This window comes from Castor canadensis, chromosome 1 (assembly GCF_047511655.1).
Source record: "Castor canadensis chromosome 1, mCasCan1.hap1v2, whole genome shotgun sequence".
NCBI lineage: Eukaryota > Metazoa > Chordata > Mammalia > Rodentia > Castoridae > Castor > Castor canadensis.
The window spans coordinates 206,916,450-206,931,901 of record NC_133386.1 but is presented as its reverse complement, the minus strand read 5'-3'; the positions used below and the strand labels follow the sequence as shown (position 1 = coordinate 206,931,901).

At 43.9% G+C, this 15,452-nt stretch overlaps 1 long non-coding RNA gene across 1 annotated transcript in view; it reads left to right on the top strand.

The window, feature by feature from the left end:
• Positions 1–15,452, top strand: part of LOC141415023 (uncharacterized) — a 16,681-nt gene extending 1,229 nt beyond the window's left edge. The window contains exons 2-3 of the long non-coding RNA XR_012440048.1: positions 527–10,051; positions 10,774–15,452. This is a non-coding gene — a long non-coding RNA (uncharacterized lncRNA). The remainder of the gene's footprint in view (positions 1–526; positions 10,052–10,773) is intronic.

The window sequence follows — 15,452 nt, the reverse complement described above, 5'->3', positions numbered from 1 at the left end:
AAGCCAGCGGCCCTGGTTCCTCCCCCTGGTGGTGGTGGTGGTGTGGGGGGGAGCTGATCAGCTAGGATGGGCTAATGAAGGCCCCCCAAAAGCTGTTCCCAGAGCTGTGAGTGAGACTTTATTTGGAGAAGTGTCTTTGCAGCTGAGATTAAGGATAAGATAAAAATCATCCTGGATATAAGGTGGCCCTAAATCCAGTGACAGATGTCATCCAGGGAGAATAGACTCCCCTGGATTTAAGCCCTGGGTTTTGACACTTTGAAACAGCAGCCATAGGAAATAAAAGGACTGTTTTCCTGGTTGCCTGGGATAGAGGGCTTTCTGGGACACAGCACCCTCAGTGCTGAATTTGAGAAAGTCCTGGGAGAACACAGATGAGTTGGTATGGCACAGGTGCCCTGGCCTGGCCTTGGCAATCGGCCAATGCCAATGAGGGCTTTGGTGCAGGGCCAGTGCCTGTGCTGTGGATGTGGTTCTAGGGTTGGGGTCAGAGCCCTAAGTCTTCCCCTTGTCTTCTGCTTGGCAGGGCTGTGGCAGGTTGCCACGCAGAATGTGCTGTCCTCAGCTCTGATTCCTGGTGTGAACTTAAGCTCCTCATTGAGACTCTGAGCATGGATGCCCAGCAATTCTGCCAACTGCAAATTTGAATGAGGATCCATTCAGAGGCACGTGAGTCCTCTGGGCACAATCTCACCACTGTGTCCACAAGTAAAGAAGCATTTGAAGAAGTAAAGGCTAAGCATGAATTTGAGGGGGAACAAACCATATTCAAACCACAGCAGGCCACAGCTTCTCCTGTGGGCATCCCAAGCCAGAGGCAAGGGCTCTCATAGGGGTCACCCAATGGCTCCCAGAGTGACAGGTGTGGCAAGGTGTGGAGTGGAGTGGAGTGGGGGTGTATGGGGAAGGACATGCTGAGACAGAATCACTGATGGTGAAAGAGCCCCTCCCTTCCTCTAAGCACTCACTGCAGACTCTGCACACATCACTGGTCAAAGGAGGGGCTGCGGTGGGGTCTGGAGAGCTAGGATGCTTCTGAGATGGTGCTAAGCTTTTAGAGAACCCACTTACCTGCCAGCATCTGCTCTTCTCCTCCCTGGAATAGCTGTGCATGGTGACACATGCATGATGTCACCATGTACAGCTGGTGAGGGAAGCTGACCTGAACTAGGAAAGAAGGACAAAGTCTTTTCTTTTCCTAGTGACAGAGAAGCAGGATTTAAAAAAATTATCATAAGCCAGAGGAGCTTCTCTGCTTCAATCTTTCAGGTTTGACTCCTGGTACTGCTGTGATGTCTGGAATTTTTGGGTTTGGTAGCACAGTGTCTGGGGAAGAAGGAAGTCTCTGGTGGAGACGGATCCAGCAAGATGCCAGGTTGATTGAACTTTGTGCCCTTGCACTACCATGGGAGAGAGGATGTTTTCTTGGCCACACTTCTATTAATAATTCTGTCCCCAACAAAGAAGATTATGATGATTTTGGGGTGCAGTTCTGTGGCTTGTACTAGCCCTGGGTTCCAGCCCAAGCACACGTACATACACATGCCTCCCTCTCTCTCTCTCTCTCTCTCTCTCTCTCTCTCACACACACACACACACACACACACACACGTGCCCACGCCCACGCCTACAGTGGTACCACTCTGGTGAACACATTGAGGATGAATTGTGAGCACACATGGGTGTCAAACCATGCTCTGAGAAAAAGTGAGGTCTAATGTGTAGGAAAAGATTCTTTGCGTTTTTGAGGAGAAAAAGAACTAATGGTTAAAAGTTAACCAAATTTAGAAAAAGATACAATCCTGCAGATTCAAGCAGTATGTGAAACTCCAAACAGGATAAAGTTTTTAAAAAAAAATTCACACTGAGACACATCACACAGCTTCTAGAAACTGGCATGGTGAGGAGTGAGAGAGAAAGGCCCCATGTGAGAGGAAAGACCAGCAACGGAGGCTCGGGAAGCCATGCTGCATTTTCACGCTCTGCAAGGAAAGAGGTGTGGGTCCAGAATTCCCCATAAAATTGTCCTCAGGAATAAAAGGAGTGAAGGGAATTTGTTGTCAGCTGACTTGTACTAAGAGAGTCACTACCAGGAATTCTTAAAACAGCAAGGAAATGATAAAAGAAGGAATCTTGGATGGGAGAAAAGTTGCAGCAAGGTTAAAAAGTCAGGGTGAATCTTCTTCCCACTGGACTTTTCTAATGTAAGTTTGATAGCTGAAGCAAAGATGATTTCATTGTTTGACTGACTCTTACTGCATATGGAAGAAACCATTGTGAGAATTTTATTAAAAACAGAGGAAGTAAAACAGGTGAGGTTTGTACACTCACTCAAACCAGTCCATGAATTGACCCCGGTGAACTGGTAGGTTGTGTAAACTGGAGGTGAGACCTGCCCCTCCAAAATACACAGCTCTGGCATCGTGGCTATTCTGAGCTAAAGGCCCTTGAAAGACAGCAGGTGCAGCAGGACCACCATGACCTTCCTTCTCCTTAGAAGCAGGCAATGAAGAAGTCCTCCTAACACCAGAAACAAAATGTCATTTTTATTAACACCAAGACATGGGAGCAGAAGGATATCTCTACATGAAAAATTGCTAGAGGGATTCTTACCTTCCTGTCACTTCTGCACCCAGTTAGTTGTCCCAGCCCAGCCCCATGGCCTGTCACATTTTCACAATTAACTTACCACCTTCTCCCAGCTCAGTTCTGGAGTGTTCCTCCTGCACGCCTCTGGGTCTCCTGTGCCATGAACAAGGTGCGTTAAAGAAGTCTGTGTGCTTTCCTCATGTGGATGGGTCTGATGTCCTTGTGTTCCCAGACCCAACAGAAGAACCCTTAAAGGACAGAAGTAAGATTTTTGCCTCCTTTAAAAAGTACAGTAAAATGCCTTGCTGAAGAATTTCTGCGAGGAAATACTTAAAACACTGCTCATATCGAAGTGGAATTCTGTAAGAAATATGCAGGGAGGCCCGGGAAGAGCCAAACACTGCCAACACCAAAACATCCTTCAGTAGGCAGATGTTAAACACACAGTGGCCATTCCACCTCCTGGGACACTAGTGGGCAGCAGAAAAGCACAAACTGTGCCTGCCAGCATGGGAGGATGTCAGGGGCCTGATGCTGAAGAGTTACAGTTGAAAAGGCCCCATGCTGTAGGAGTCTATGTGTGTGACTTCACCCAGCTACACTGGAAGGTGGGAGACATTTGCAGGTGCCTGGGTGGGAGGATGACGGTGGGACCACAAGGGGACCTTGTCAGGGATGTCTTGGTGGTGGAGAAGCAGCTCTGAGGCTGGACTGTGGTCACACAAATCTACAGTACAGAGAGGTGACGCAGAGCTGAACTAACATTGTGCTGGTGTCAACTTCCTTTTAAGTCTTCTTTACTGGAACTTTTAATAAGGAACCTTTGGTTTGGACCTTTAAAAAGGCTTTGGAGGGGATCATCTTAGCCTAAAAACAAAGCAATTGGAGAGTCATAGCAGCTTCAAAGCAAGAACTAGCTGGGTGGCCAGACTTGAGATGGCCCTGGCTGAAAATGTGATGAGAGGGAGGACACTCTAATAATGATGAAGTTGACAAGGAAATGTGGTCATTTTAAGATCACTAGGATTGTGACTGATGATAACATCCAAGGTCACAACCATTTCTGAGAGTTTCAAAGATGTCTGGGACCGTCATTAATAATATGGCCATTCAAATATCACTTAAAGAAGGTTTAGTGCCACTTACTATTGGACAGTGCTTCCTATATGAATTAACATAGAGAAGAGGCCTTATTAGACTAATATCTCCCCATTCTACAAGCTGTGAAGCAAATCTTTTAGCACATTCTAGTGACCTTCAGGAAAATCCCAAAGTTATACAAAGTCAAAAACAGTGAGAATGAGATTTTGAGAAGTAAGAAATGTTCAGTGTTTTAAAAGACAACCTGAAGCACAGGAAATTATTTTGGTAAAACACAAAATCTTTGTCATTTAGGTAAATCACTCAAAAGGTAAAGAAAAATTTTAATTTTGAGAAACTGAGTGTGACATTGACCTTTTCATGAGTGTGTTTATTCACAGACCCAAATGTCTTTTTTTCCCCTGTAATAAGAAGACAAAGTAAATAAACTTAGGTTCAGCAACATATGTGATGATTAAATTTTAATTGGAAATGATCTAGAGAGTCAAACAAATTCCCATCACTGAAGCTAACTTACTGTAACCTTAAGACCTGACTATCAAAAAGACATAAATTATTTTATATATGAATGTTATGCTAAAAACAGATTTTATTGTCCATTTCCCACAGACATTAAGACAGAACACAGTACAGTAACTTAGCATACAGTATAAATTGATGTATGAGATCAGTTGTCACCAGAACGGCAGCTTGAAATCTTTCTTTGAGAGTCCTTAAAAACTTGTACCTTTAACTGATCTTCATATTAAAGTTACCAACAAACAACAAAGGGAATTGCTGCAGAAAAATCTTACTGTGAAAGACACCTCAATTTCTAGGATCTGGTAACTTTTGTGAGGAAATACTCATTTGCCTCTCTCTCTGAGCTACACTAAAGACTTTCAAGTTCCTTTTCACTTAGGGTGACTCTGAGAAGATTTTTGCAAGTTTCACCACAGGGGCCCTGTTTAACCACACTGCTTTTTTTTGGGGGGTGATGGGGTTTGAACTCGGGGCTTTGTGCTTGCGAGGCAGGTGCTCTACTACTTGAGCCACAACCCCAGCCCAAGGCCTTTGTTGTTGTTTTTTTCAATTCTAAAATGTTCTGTGTCCAACGATGCAGAAATAGCACTTAGGAGGTTTCTTTACCTCCTCTTCATCAGAACCATTCCCAAATACTGATGGCTTTTGCAAAGCATGGTGCAACTGCTGTGCTTTCTTTGACAAAATAAGCCCATACCTGCATTTTTTTGACATAGAAATAGCACATGCTCATTAAATGTTGAAAAGTAACACATCCACTATGTCTTTCAGATGAAGCTACCAAGTCAAAACATGTCCTTTACCCTCTGAACACCACAGACTTCCTGATTTTTCAGCCACCTCAAAATTCTAATATGCCATAGGAGTTTATAATTATTATTCTAAGTGATTATTTGTGGACCAAACTAAATATCATTTTTATCAAGGAGGAGAAGTAAATGAAGACTTCAGAAATGTCTCAGATGGTGAAGTTAGTGGGGAATTTACTTCATACCTGATAAAAATTTAAGTGTTCTGAATTACCTTTGTGGTCTAACCAGAGTCAAGAAAACGGCTAGATTTTTGTTGCATGTACTTAAGACAGTTTATAAGAAGCAGTGGATAACATAACCCACAAAACTTTTAAAAAGATGAACTGCGAAATTCAAGTGGCCATGGAGAAAGGTCCCATTACAGTTTCTGCAGGTCACTTGCTTAGTCTTGGAACATCTGAGAACCATCACCAGATTCAACTCATTTAGTTTTGGTCTGTTTGATGAGGGGAATTTCGGGAAGCCACACCAAAAGTAAGGCTCACACACCACAGCTAATCTTCCAGGTATGTGCAGATGGCATCTGTCACTCTTGCCATAGCATATACCCTAGCTCCCTACCTGCCCAGACTTTTCTGTGGCCTCTCCACACAACATAACTAAAATGAGAAGGGAGGACAGGAACCAGGACTTGCACTTCTACCAGAGAGAATCAGGCCCTCTGAGGAAAGCAGGAATTGTGTCTCTTCTCAGTGCCAGGCTGCACTTCAAGTGGAAGGAAAGGGGTGTGAGAAAGGGAATCAAATTTTGCTGCAGGCTTAAAGTTATTCCACAAAATGCAGAAATTGTGATAGCGCACCACGATCCTGGCAAGGCTTAATGAATTTGAGTGGGCAGAATTTATACACATGTACCTAGATGGTATCTGAACAGTTGCCCTAAAGGATGTGGCAGGGAGACCCCATTTGAACTTCACATTACACTATTACGCTTATATGATATGATAATCTCCTGAAAGGCTTTCCCAGGTCCGAATGTCTTTTTTGGTTTTTTTGTTTTTTGTTTTTTGGCTGCACTGGGGTTTGAACTCAGGGCCTCATGCTTGCTAGGCACTTGAGTGTATTTCATGTAGAATTTAAAACAAGCTCAACACTTTCCTTCTGCATCATCCAGCTTTTAGTGAGCTTGAACTCGATTTTGTCTATCTGCTCATAAGATCAAAGCAGGAGCTGAATGGCTACACTGTGGCTTCCAGACTTAATGAGAGAGAAATTAAAGATAGCTTGTGAAATTAATCTGCTGTTTTTATTGTTCTCTTGTACCTTAATATGGTATAAGGGATTTGCTCAGCCGGTAACCCCAGTATTGTCTGGGAACCATTTGAGGTTCGTTTTAAACTTGAAAGAATTTTCTTGTATTCTATTACTTGCTCTGAAAACACATCTTGCCTTACCCTTTGGGAGAATTGCAGGATGGGACTGTGGACTTGTGGACAACTTGGAAGGCAGGCAAGGCAGTCTCAGCTCAGCGTCCTGCCCCACAGGAAAAGCATTCGGCAGCCCCCATTAAAATCTCCCATTCCCCACAATTGTGGATGACCTGCCATCCTGACAACCAGGGCTCTCCTTTGGGGTTGTCCCCATGGCTGTCCGTGACTCTGCGCCCTCTCTCAGGCCATTCCCTCCCCAGAGCTTTCCTGATGCCGTGGTACACACCAGAAAGCCACTGTTCTGCAGGAGCAGAGCACAGACCCTCAGCCTCGCTCCGAGCAGCCACGGAGCTGAGTTTCTTTCTGTCCATTCCTTCACATATGGAGGCACTTTGTCAGCACTGCAAAGCAAGAGGTCCCTTGCTCGGGTCATTTTCCACTTCCAATGATGCCGCTCCCTCTGGGGATTTCCATGGACAATTCAAATTCAGACTGGCTCACCTAGGAGGGTGCACTTGCTGGGCGGGGTCCCCACTATGTTCTTCTTGTAAGGCTACACAACAGTGTGTCTGAGTCATCATGCCCCACACCTGTGCTTCTGCCAGGCAGGTGTCCAGGGTCCCTCTCCCAGTCCTCATGCTTGGGTTCTCTGATGCAGTGAGTCTGGGGAAGGGGATGCCAATCAGACAGGGGAGGGCCTTCAGTGGACCTAATATGAACTTGCAAAAGTTATGGAAGCCATGATGCAGAGGTAGGGGAAACTGATGTGTAGCCTCCAAGCCAGTTGAAGAGGATGAGTGGCCTGCAAGTCACCCCTTGCAGAAGGCTCCATAGTGGTGGTCAGTGGGGCACTGGGTGAGCCAGACCACCAGGCCCAACAGAGCCATCTCCACATAGAGACCTGCACTCCCGCTGCTCTCCCTCCTCTGGGGGAGGGACTCCTTGGCTCACCTAACACACAAGGCCTGGATTCCAACCCATCACCGCAAAACAAAGTCAACCAACTGAACAAACAAACAACTAAAAGAAAGAGTGGTAAGCCTTTTGTGGCTTTAGCATAGATACAAAATTGCACCCCAAAGAGAATAAAAACATGAGGTCCTCCTTAAGACCCAAATCTTCTCCTTGAGGGCCAAAGACAGGAAGGCCCTGGTGGTTAAGAAGGGAACAGAGCCTGAGCAGTGGCTCCTTGTGGCCTGGGTTCCTTTTGAAGGCACATTTCCTCGACAGTTGGCACAGTTGAACAAACACAGTTCCTTTTTAAAAAATTTTTTTTTCAGTGCTGGTGATGGAACTGAAGGCTCGGTGAACACTAGGCAAGCACCCCACCACTGAGCTCCTTCCTAGCTCCCTGAACACAGCCCACCAGTTGCCTGACATCTGATGGAAGAGCAAGTCCAATGCTCACCAGGCTAGTGGAGGCCAGGTCTGGCATCATCGCTGGTCACTGAAGCCATCTCACAAAAGACAGAGTAGCCTGGGATCAAGGCCCAAGGGTCCTCAGACAGATTGAAAGGGTTTCAATCCAAACAGTGAATTCTTACCAGTGTTTTCCTCCTGACAGTGCGAACTTGGAAAGGGGAAGGACGAGGAGAATGTAACCTTCCTTCATTGGGGCACTCCAGACTGGGGTCCTGGGAGCTGACTTTGGGGGGAATTCCTGCTTTTGTTGGATCTCTAAGAGCCCCACCCACAGGGCCCGGAGCAGGTGGACATCCCAGCCTATTATGGTCCCATCCTGTGGACAGAAAATATTGGAGAAGCAGTACTCCAACTGTAATCTCCCAGTCAATATAGAGTAGCAGGAGAAAAGCCTGCAGTTCTAGGGACCTGGTGGCACTCACAAAGAAATGAATTGGAGGAAGCAGTTGGAGGCCCTCACTCATATAGCATGAACAAGCTACGGACTGACATCTTCCTCACTCCTTCACGTAGAAGTCTTTGTTTTGTAGTCTTGTGGTCAGATGGGCTCATAGATTCCTCCATTGTCCTTCTGGAACCCAGGACACAAGGTACACTTTCTGTAGAGGTTGAAAGAGACAAGGAAATGGATCCCTCTAGAACCTCTAGAAGAACTGGCTCTTCTGACACCTTGGCCTTAGCATACTGCTGGGTTTTTTTTTTGGTTTTTTTTTTTGTGGTACTGGGGTCTGAATTCAGGGCTCTGTGCTTTCTAGGCAGGTGCTTTACCACATAAGTCATACCTCCATCCCCTGTTTTCAGTTTGGACAAGTTTCCCCTAAAAGTTCATGTGTTAAAGCCTGGTGCCCAGCATGATGCTATCGGGAGGAGCTGGAACCTTTGAGAGGTGGAGTCTAGTTGGAGGTCTTTAGGTTACAGTGGTACCTTGAGGGGAACATGGCACCCTGGGCTTTCCTCTTCTCTTTTACTTCTGTGTCATGAGTTTTGCTCCTCCACACACTCCTGCCATGATGTGCTGACCCGCCACAGGCCAACAACAATGTGTCCTGTTGATGGTGGGATGGAACCACCAAAACCATGAGCCAAACCAAGCAATGATTTGTTTCAGTGAAAACCAGGAACTTTGTTCTGAGAAGTGGGGCCATTGCTGTCACTACTCCTGTGTCAACCTAAATAAAAAACAATCAGAGAGTCTCCAAAGGAGATGTTTACTGGGGACTAGCATTGCTGTGGGAACAGCAGAGCATCGCCACGGGAACACATGGGCCATGATAACCAGGTGTGTAGTCAAAGGAGTTGAGAAAAGGGTCAGGGTTTTGTTTGTTTGTTTGTGGTACTGGGACTTGAACTCAGGACCTCACTCTTGCTAAGCAGGTACTCTACCACTTGAGTCATGCCCTCAGCCCTTTCTGCTTTAGTTATTTTTTTAGATCGGGTCTCAAGTTTTTTGTCTTGGCCAGTCTGGGCCATGATCCTCCTATTTAAGCTTCCCATGTAGCTGGGATTTGACACACGTGTGTGCAACCATTCCCAGCTTTTTTGTTAAAATGTCTGGCTAATTTTTTCCCTGGACTTGACTCAAACTTCAACCCAGATCCCTGCCTCCCAAATAGCTGGAATTACAGGTGTGGGCCACTGGGTAAAGTTTTTGTTTGTTTGATTTTGGTGGTACTGGGGTTTGAACTCAGGGCTTCACACTTGCAAAGCAGGTGCTCTACTGCTTGAGCCACACCTCTAGTCCATTTTGCTCTGGCTATTTTTGGAGATGGAGTTTTGCAAACTATTTGCCTGGGTTGGCCTTGAATCATGATCCTCCCAATTTCAGCCTCCCCAAGTAGCTAGGATGACAAGGGTGAACTACTGGTGCTCAGCAAGGCAAAGTTTTTAAAGCTAAAAATGGAGGGTTACATCAGTGATTGAGAAACAGCAATCCTTGGTGGCCATCCAGATGGAATGCTTAGTGTCTGGGCGGATGTCCTTGTAGAGCTACTGTTTGTATGGGATTGCAGTGGCTTCTGCAAGGCTGTGGTTCTGCATAGCCCTCTGTGATGGCTTCCATCAGGTGACCATGGGTAACACCCTTCCTTCATAACTACATGGCTTTGTTTCCTTTTTCTGGTTAGGGTTGATGCATGACTCCATTTTGATTCTGACAGCTTTCAAACTTCTTTCAAAGCTTACAATGCAGGAAGACCTTTGGCATTTCTAGAAGAAGAGAGGAGAGAAAGCCTCGCATGTAAGTGGAGCCAAGGGGTGATTGTGGTGAAGCTTGCAAAACCAGAGTGCTGGTAGAAACGCAGACAGGAAAGGCAGTGCTCGTGAGGTGTCAGATGGAAATGAGGACCCTGCCGAGCCTGGACTGAAGACCATGTGCAGTCCAGGGAAAATGTGCCCATATTTTGTCCATGCCCTGAGACTTTGTGGGAGGCTAGCTTAAAGGTCAAGGATGAGTTTATCTGCTGGAGGAAATGTCAAGGCAGACCAGCACTCAGGCAATGGCGTGTGTAGGGTTGGGTGCTTTTTGCTAGGTTTTCAGTGTGAATTGGGAAAAACAGGCAGAGCATAAAGATTTGGAAAACTTGCAGTTTGGCTAGAGTCAGTCAGTGTCTGGAGTGAAGCTGCAGAGGCAGAGGAGGCAGCTGCCAGAGGACTAGCACCATTAAAAATAAGCCACGTGCTTTGTACCAGGACACTCAGGATGTGTGAAGCAGTGAAGGTTTGGTCTTTTCCTCTTCTCTTTCACTTCCTGACGTGTGAACTTCGTGGTCTTGTTCTGTCCTGTGATATGCCGCCTTGCCAAATGCCCCAAGGCAACAAATCACTGACTGGAACCCCTAAACTGTGAGCACAAATAAGCCTTTATTCACCGGGTTGATTTTTTCAAGTATTTGTTACAGTGCTGGCAACCTTACTCACATGCACAGCGACACTGACTTCTTTTTGGTTTTGTTGAGACAGGGCCTGCTGTGTAATCCAGGAATGGCCTTGAATTCACGATCCTACTACCTCAGTCTCCTGAGTGCTGGGATTACAGGCAAGTACCACCACGCCTGGCTTAGTTCATGCTTCTGATATCATGACCTGGAAGAGGATAGATTTGTGTTGTTTTAAGCCACCCAAGCTGTGATCACAGCTACAGCGGCAGGAGACAGCCAAGACAGGTTCACCCATGAGCTTAGGACCCTCTTAAAAAGTAGATTCTGCCTGGTATCTGGAGACCTGGTGGGGGTCAGAGAATGAAAGTCACAGCTCTGCTGCCTCTGAAGGGTGACCAGGAACTGAAACAAAGAGAATGAGGCTAAAAGCATTTTCTTGTAGTCTAAGGGAGTGAAGGAAATACAAAAATACAGATCTCCCAAAGAAAGGAACTAAACTCTTGCTTCCTGCACCATCTTCCTGTCCACAGAGGAGTCTATGCAAACACAGTTGCAACTGAGACAAGTGTTTAAAAAGGTTGCTCTGACTTCCTGCAGAGCAGTGGCCTCTCTGATAAGGCAGCAGAAGAAGATATGCAATTTACTATGGCCCAAGATTCCTGGGACCACTTCCATAGAAATGTGCAAAAGCCTTGAGGAGAGGGTTACAGAAAGGACACACAGGACATCACAATACATGGAGACGATCAGATGTGGACAGAGGCCACACCGTAAAAACGTCAAGTGTCCACAGTTAATCTAAAAGTCAGAGAGAGCACTTCTCATCAGACTTTTCTTTTGTGTCTGCAAGACCAGGTGTAACACGATAATCTGAAAATATGTATTTTTTGTGTTGTTATCAGAACTATGTACGGACATGTGTCACCTGAAATGGGAATATGTCCTGAGATGTCTGTCACTAGGGGATTTCATCATCTTATCATAGAGTGGACTTACACAAACCCAGATGACCAGTCTGCTACACACTGGGCTCTACTGTAACCTCCTGGGGCCACAGCTGTCCAGGTATTGTTGTTGACTGAAATGTCATCATGAGGCACATGACTACATGAGCACACCAGAACTAAAGAATGAGAGAGGAGGACTCACTCCACCTGGCAGCAAGCTTCCCGAATAGCCCATGCAAGGTGACAGTGACCCCACCCAATGATAGGTGAATATCTCTGCAGGATCTAGGACCAATATGGCCCCCCACACTTTGAGGTGACATGAAAAGGACAAGTATAAAATATTTAATAAGTGTGATAGGCCAGTTGGATATTCTTTGCCACATCAAATAAAATAGGTCCCTACTTCACACGGAAACCAGAGTTTTGGACCCAAGGCCCAAGCTCCTGAGACTCCATGTGCCAGGTCTGGCCACCTGCCCCTAAACACCACATAAAGAGGCAAGGTGAAGGCAGAGAAAGGAGGTTTATTACACGAGTCGGGACATGCCCTGGGAAGTGTCAGAGTAGCACCCAGCTCATCTTCAGCCATCTTCGGGATACAGATGTGAGCTATAGGTTAGAAGACAAAAGAACTGAGGGCAGGGGACAAAGGTATCCATCGTTAAACAGTCTCAGTCACAGGTGTGATCTGTTGACCATTATCTCGGTGCTTACTCTGGGAGAGGTTCCGAAGTCGTTATCTGGAGGCAGGCAGGCGGTCCATCCAAAGGAAGGTCTACTGTTGGCTGCAGTTTCTGTCCCTTGTCATGAAAATGTTATCGTCTGTCTTTCCTGGAATCCAAGGTGATTGCAAAGTGACTGCAAAGAGCATGGCTTAGAGCAAAGACAGACACAAAATGGAGGCAGGGATGCCAAGCCTCACCTGTTTTTAGTTAATTTGTGGGCCTGAGTAAGGAGTCCATGCTTTTCAGCAAAAGTAGTTTGAGCGCCTCTTATATTCCCTCCCCCCAACCTTATGTTTGAACATTTCTCAATCTTGAGAAATGTTCTTGCTTCAATTTCATTTTGTGTTATAGATCTATTCAGGTGAATAATTTCCTCTTGGTTCAGTTTTAGATGATCATATATATCTAGAAATCTGTCCATTTCTTTAAGATTTTCGAATTTATTTGAATATAGGTTCTCAAAGTAGTCTCTGATGATTTCCTGGACTTCCATGGTGTTTGTTGTTATCTCCCCTTTTGTATTCCTGGTTCTAATAATTTGGGTTTTTTCTCTCCCCATTTTAGTCAGGTTTGCCAGGGGTCTGTCAATCTTGTTTATTTTTTCAAAGAACCAACTTTTTGTTTCATTAATTCTTTGTATGGTTTTTTTGTTTTCTATTTCATTGATTTCAGCTCTTATTTTTATTATTTCTCTCCTATTTGTTTTGGGATTTGCTTGTTCTTGTTTTTCTAGGAGTTTGAGATGTATCATTAGGTCATTGATTTGGGATCTTTCAGTCTTTTTAATATATGCACTCATGGCTATAAACTTTCCTCTCAGGACTGCCTTAGCTGTGTCCCATAGGTTCCAGTAGGTTGTGTTTTCATTTTCATTGACTTCCAGGAACTTTTTAATTTTCTCTTTTATTTCATCAATGACCCATTGTTCATTAATCAATGAGTTACTCAGTTTCCAGCTGTTTGCATGTTTTTTGTCTTTACTTTTGTTGTTGAGTTCTAGTTTTATTGCATTGTGATCAGATAGAATGCATGGTATAATTTCTATTTTCTTATATTTGCTGAGGCTTGCTTTGTGCCCTAGGATATGATCTATTTTGGAGAAGGTTCTATGGGCTGCTGAGAAGAATGTATATTGTGTAGAAGTTGGATGATATGTTCTGTAGACAACAACTAGGTCCATTTGATCTATTGCATATTTTAGATCTTGGATTTATTGATTTTTTTGTTTGGATGACCTATCTATTGATGATAATGGGGTGTTAAAGTCTCCCACAACCACTGTGTTGGCGTTTATATATGCTTTTAGGTCCTTCAGGGTATGTTTGATGAAATTGGGTGCGTTGACATTGGGGTGCATATAGGTTGATAATTGTTATTTCCTTTTGGTCAATTTTCCCTTTTATTAGTATGGAATGTCCTTCTTTATCTCGTTTGATCAATGCAGATTTGAAGTCTACTTTGTCAGAGATAAGTATTGCTACTCCTGCCTGTTTTGGGGGGCCATTGGCTTGGTAAATCTTCTTCCAGCCTTTTATCCTAAGCCTGTGCTTATTTCTGTCGGTGAGATGGGTCTCCTGTGAGCAACAAATTGTTGGATCTTCCTTTTTAATCTATTTCGACAAGTGGTGCCTTTTGATGGGTGAATTAAGTCCGTTAACATTAAACGTTAGTACCGATAGGTTTGTGGTGATTCCTGTCATTTAGTTGTCTTAGTTGTTTGAAGGTTTGATTGTGTGTACCTAAGTTGAGGTTACTCTCTACTGTCTTGCTTTTTCTTTTCTGATGGTTTGGTGCTGCCTGTCTTTTCATGGTTATGTTGGGTTTCACTTTCTGTGTGCAGAATCCCTTGAAGAATTTTTTGTAGTGATGGCTTTGTGGTCACATATTGTTTTAGTTTCTGCTTATCATGGAAGACTTTTATTGCTCCATCTATTTTGAATGATAGTTTTGCTGGGTAGAGTATCCTGGGGTTGAAGTTATTTTCATTCAGTGCCCGGAAGATCTCACCCCATGCTCTTCTTGCTTTTAATGTTTCTGTTGAGAAGTCTGCTGTGATTTTGATGGGTTTACCTTTGTATGTTACTTGTTTTTTCTCTCTTACAGCCTTCAATATTCTTTCCTTAGTTTCTGAACTTGTTGTTTTAATGATGATATGTCGTGTAGTAGTTCTATTTTGATCTGGTCTGTTTGGTGTCCTGGAGGCCTCTTGCATCTGTATGGGAATATCTTTCTCTAGATTTGGGAAATTTTCTGTTATTATTTTGTTAAATATATTACACATTCCCTTTGCTTTCACCTCTTCTCCTTCTTCCATGCCCATGATTCTCAGGTTTGGTCTTTTGATGGAGTCGCTGGGTTCCTGCATTTTCTTTCACAGGTCTTGAGTTGTTTAACTAATAGTTCTTTGGTTTTTCCTTTAATTACCATTTCATCTTCGAGTTCTGAGATTCTGTCTTCTGTTTGTTCATTTCTGCTGGATTGGCCTTCCATTTTGTTTTGCAATTCTGTTTTGTTCTTTTTTCGGAGGTTTTCCATATCCTGGGTCCCTTCCTCTTTAATGTTGTCTATTTTCATCCTGAGTTCATTTATCTCTTTATTGATCATGTTGTTAGTTGGTTTATGTCCGTTGACACTGTATGTGTTATAGTCCGATTGTTATGTATGTGCTTGCTTATATGCTTGTACTGGGAGATTGTTATGTATAATTATGCAGTTATGTACTATGTATGATTAACATTTTAAGTACCCAGGCATTATTAATGTGGAATATAACTTAATGCACGGTATACATATGTTATTGTAATGCGTACATTACAATATAATTATTATTTGATATATAAGCTACATTAACTTTTGTATTTGAGGTTAATTCTTTTCTTTTATGTGGTTGGTTATTTCAGGTATCTTACTAGTATGTGGGAGGGAGTGTGGAGTTGGATTGTGTGTTGCACGATTTAATTTACGAGATACTCAGATGTTACATTAATAAATTGAACGTATATAATAAAGGATGAAAATGCAAGGTTTATGGGTGGATGAATATATAAAAGTTTGTTAGTAGGACATGTTTCTTGTTTTTGGGGTTT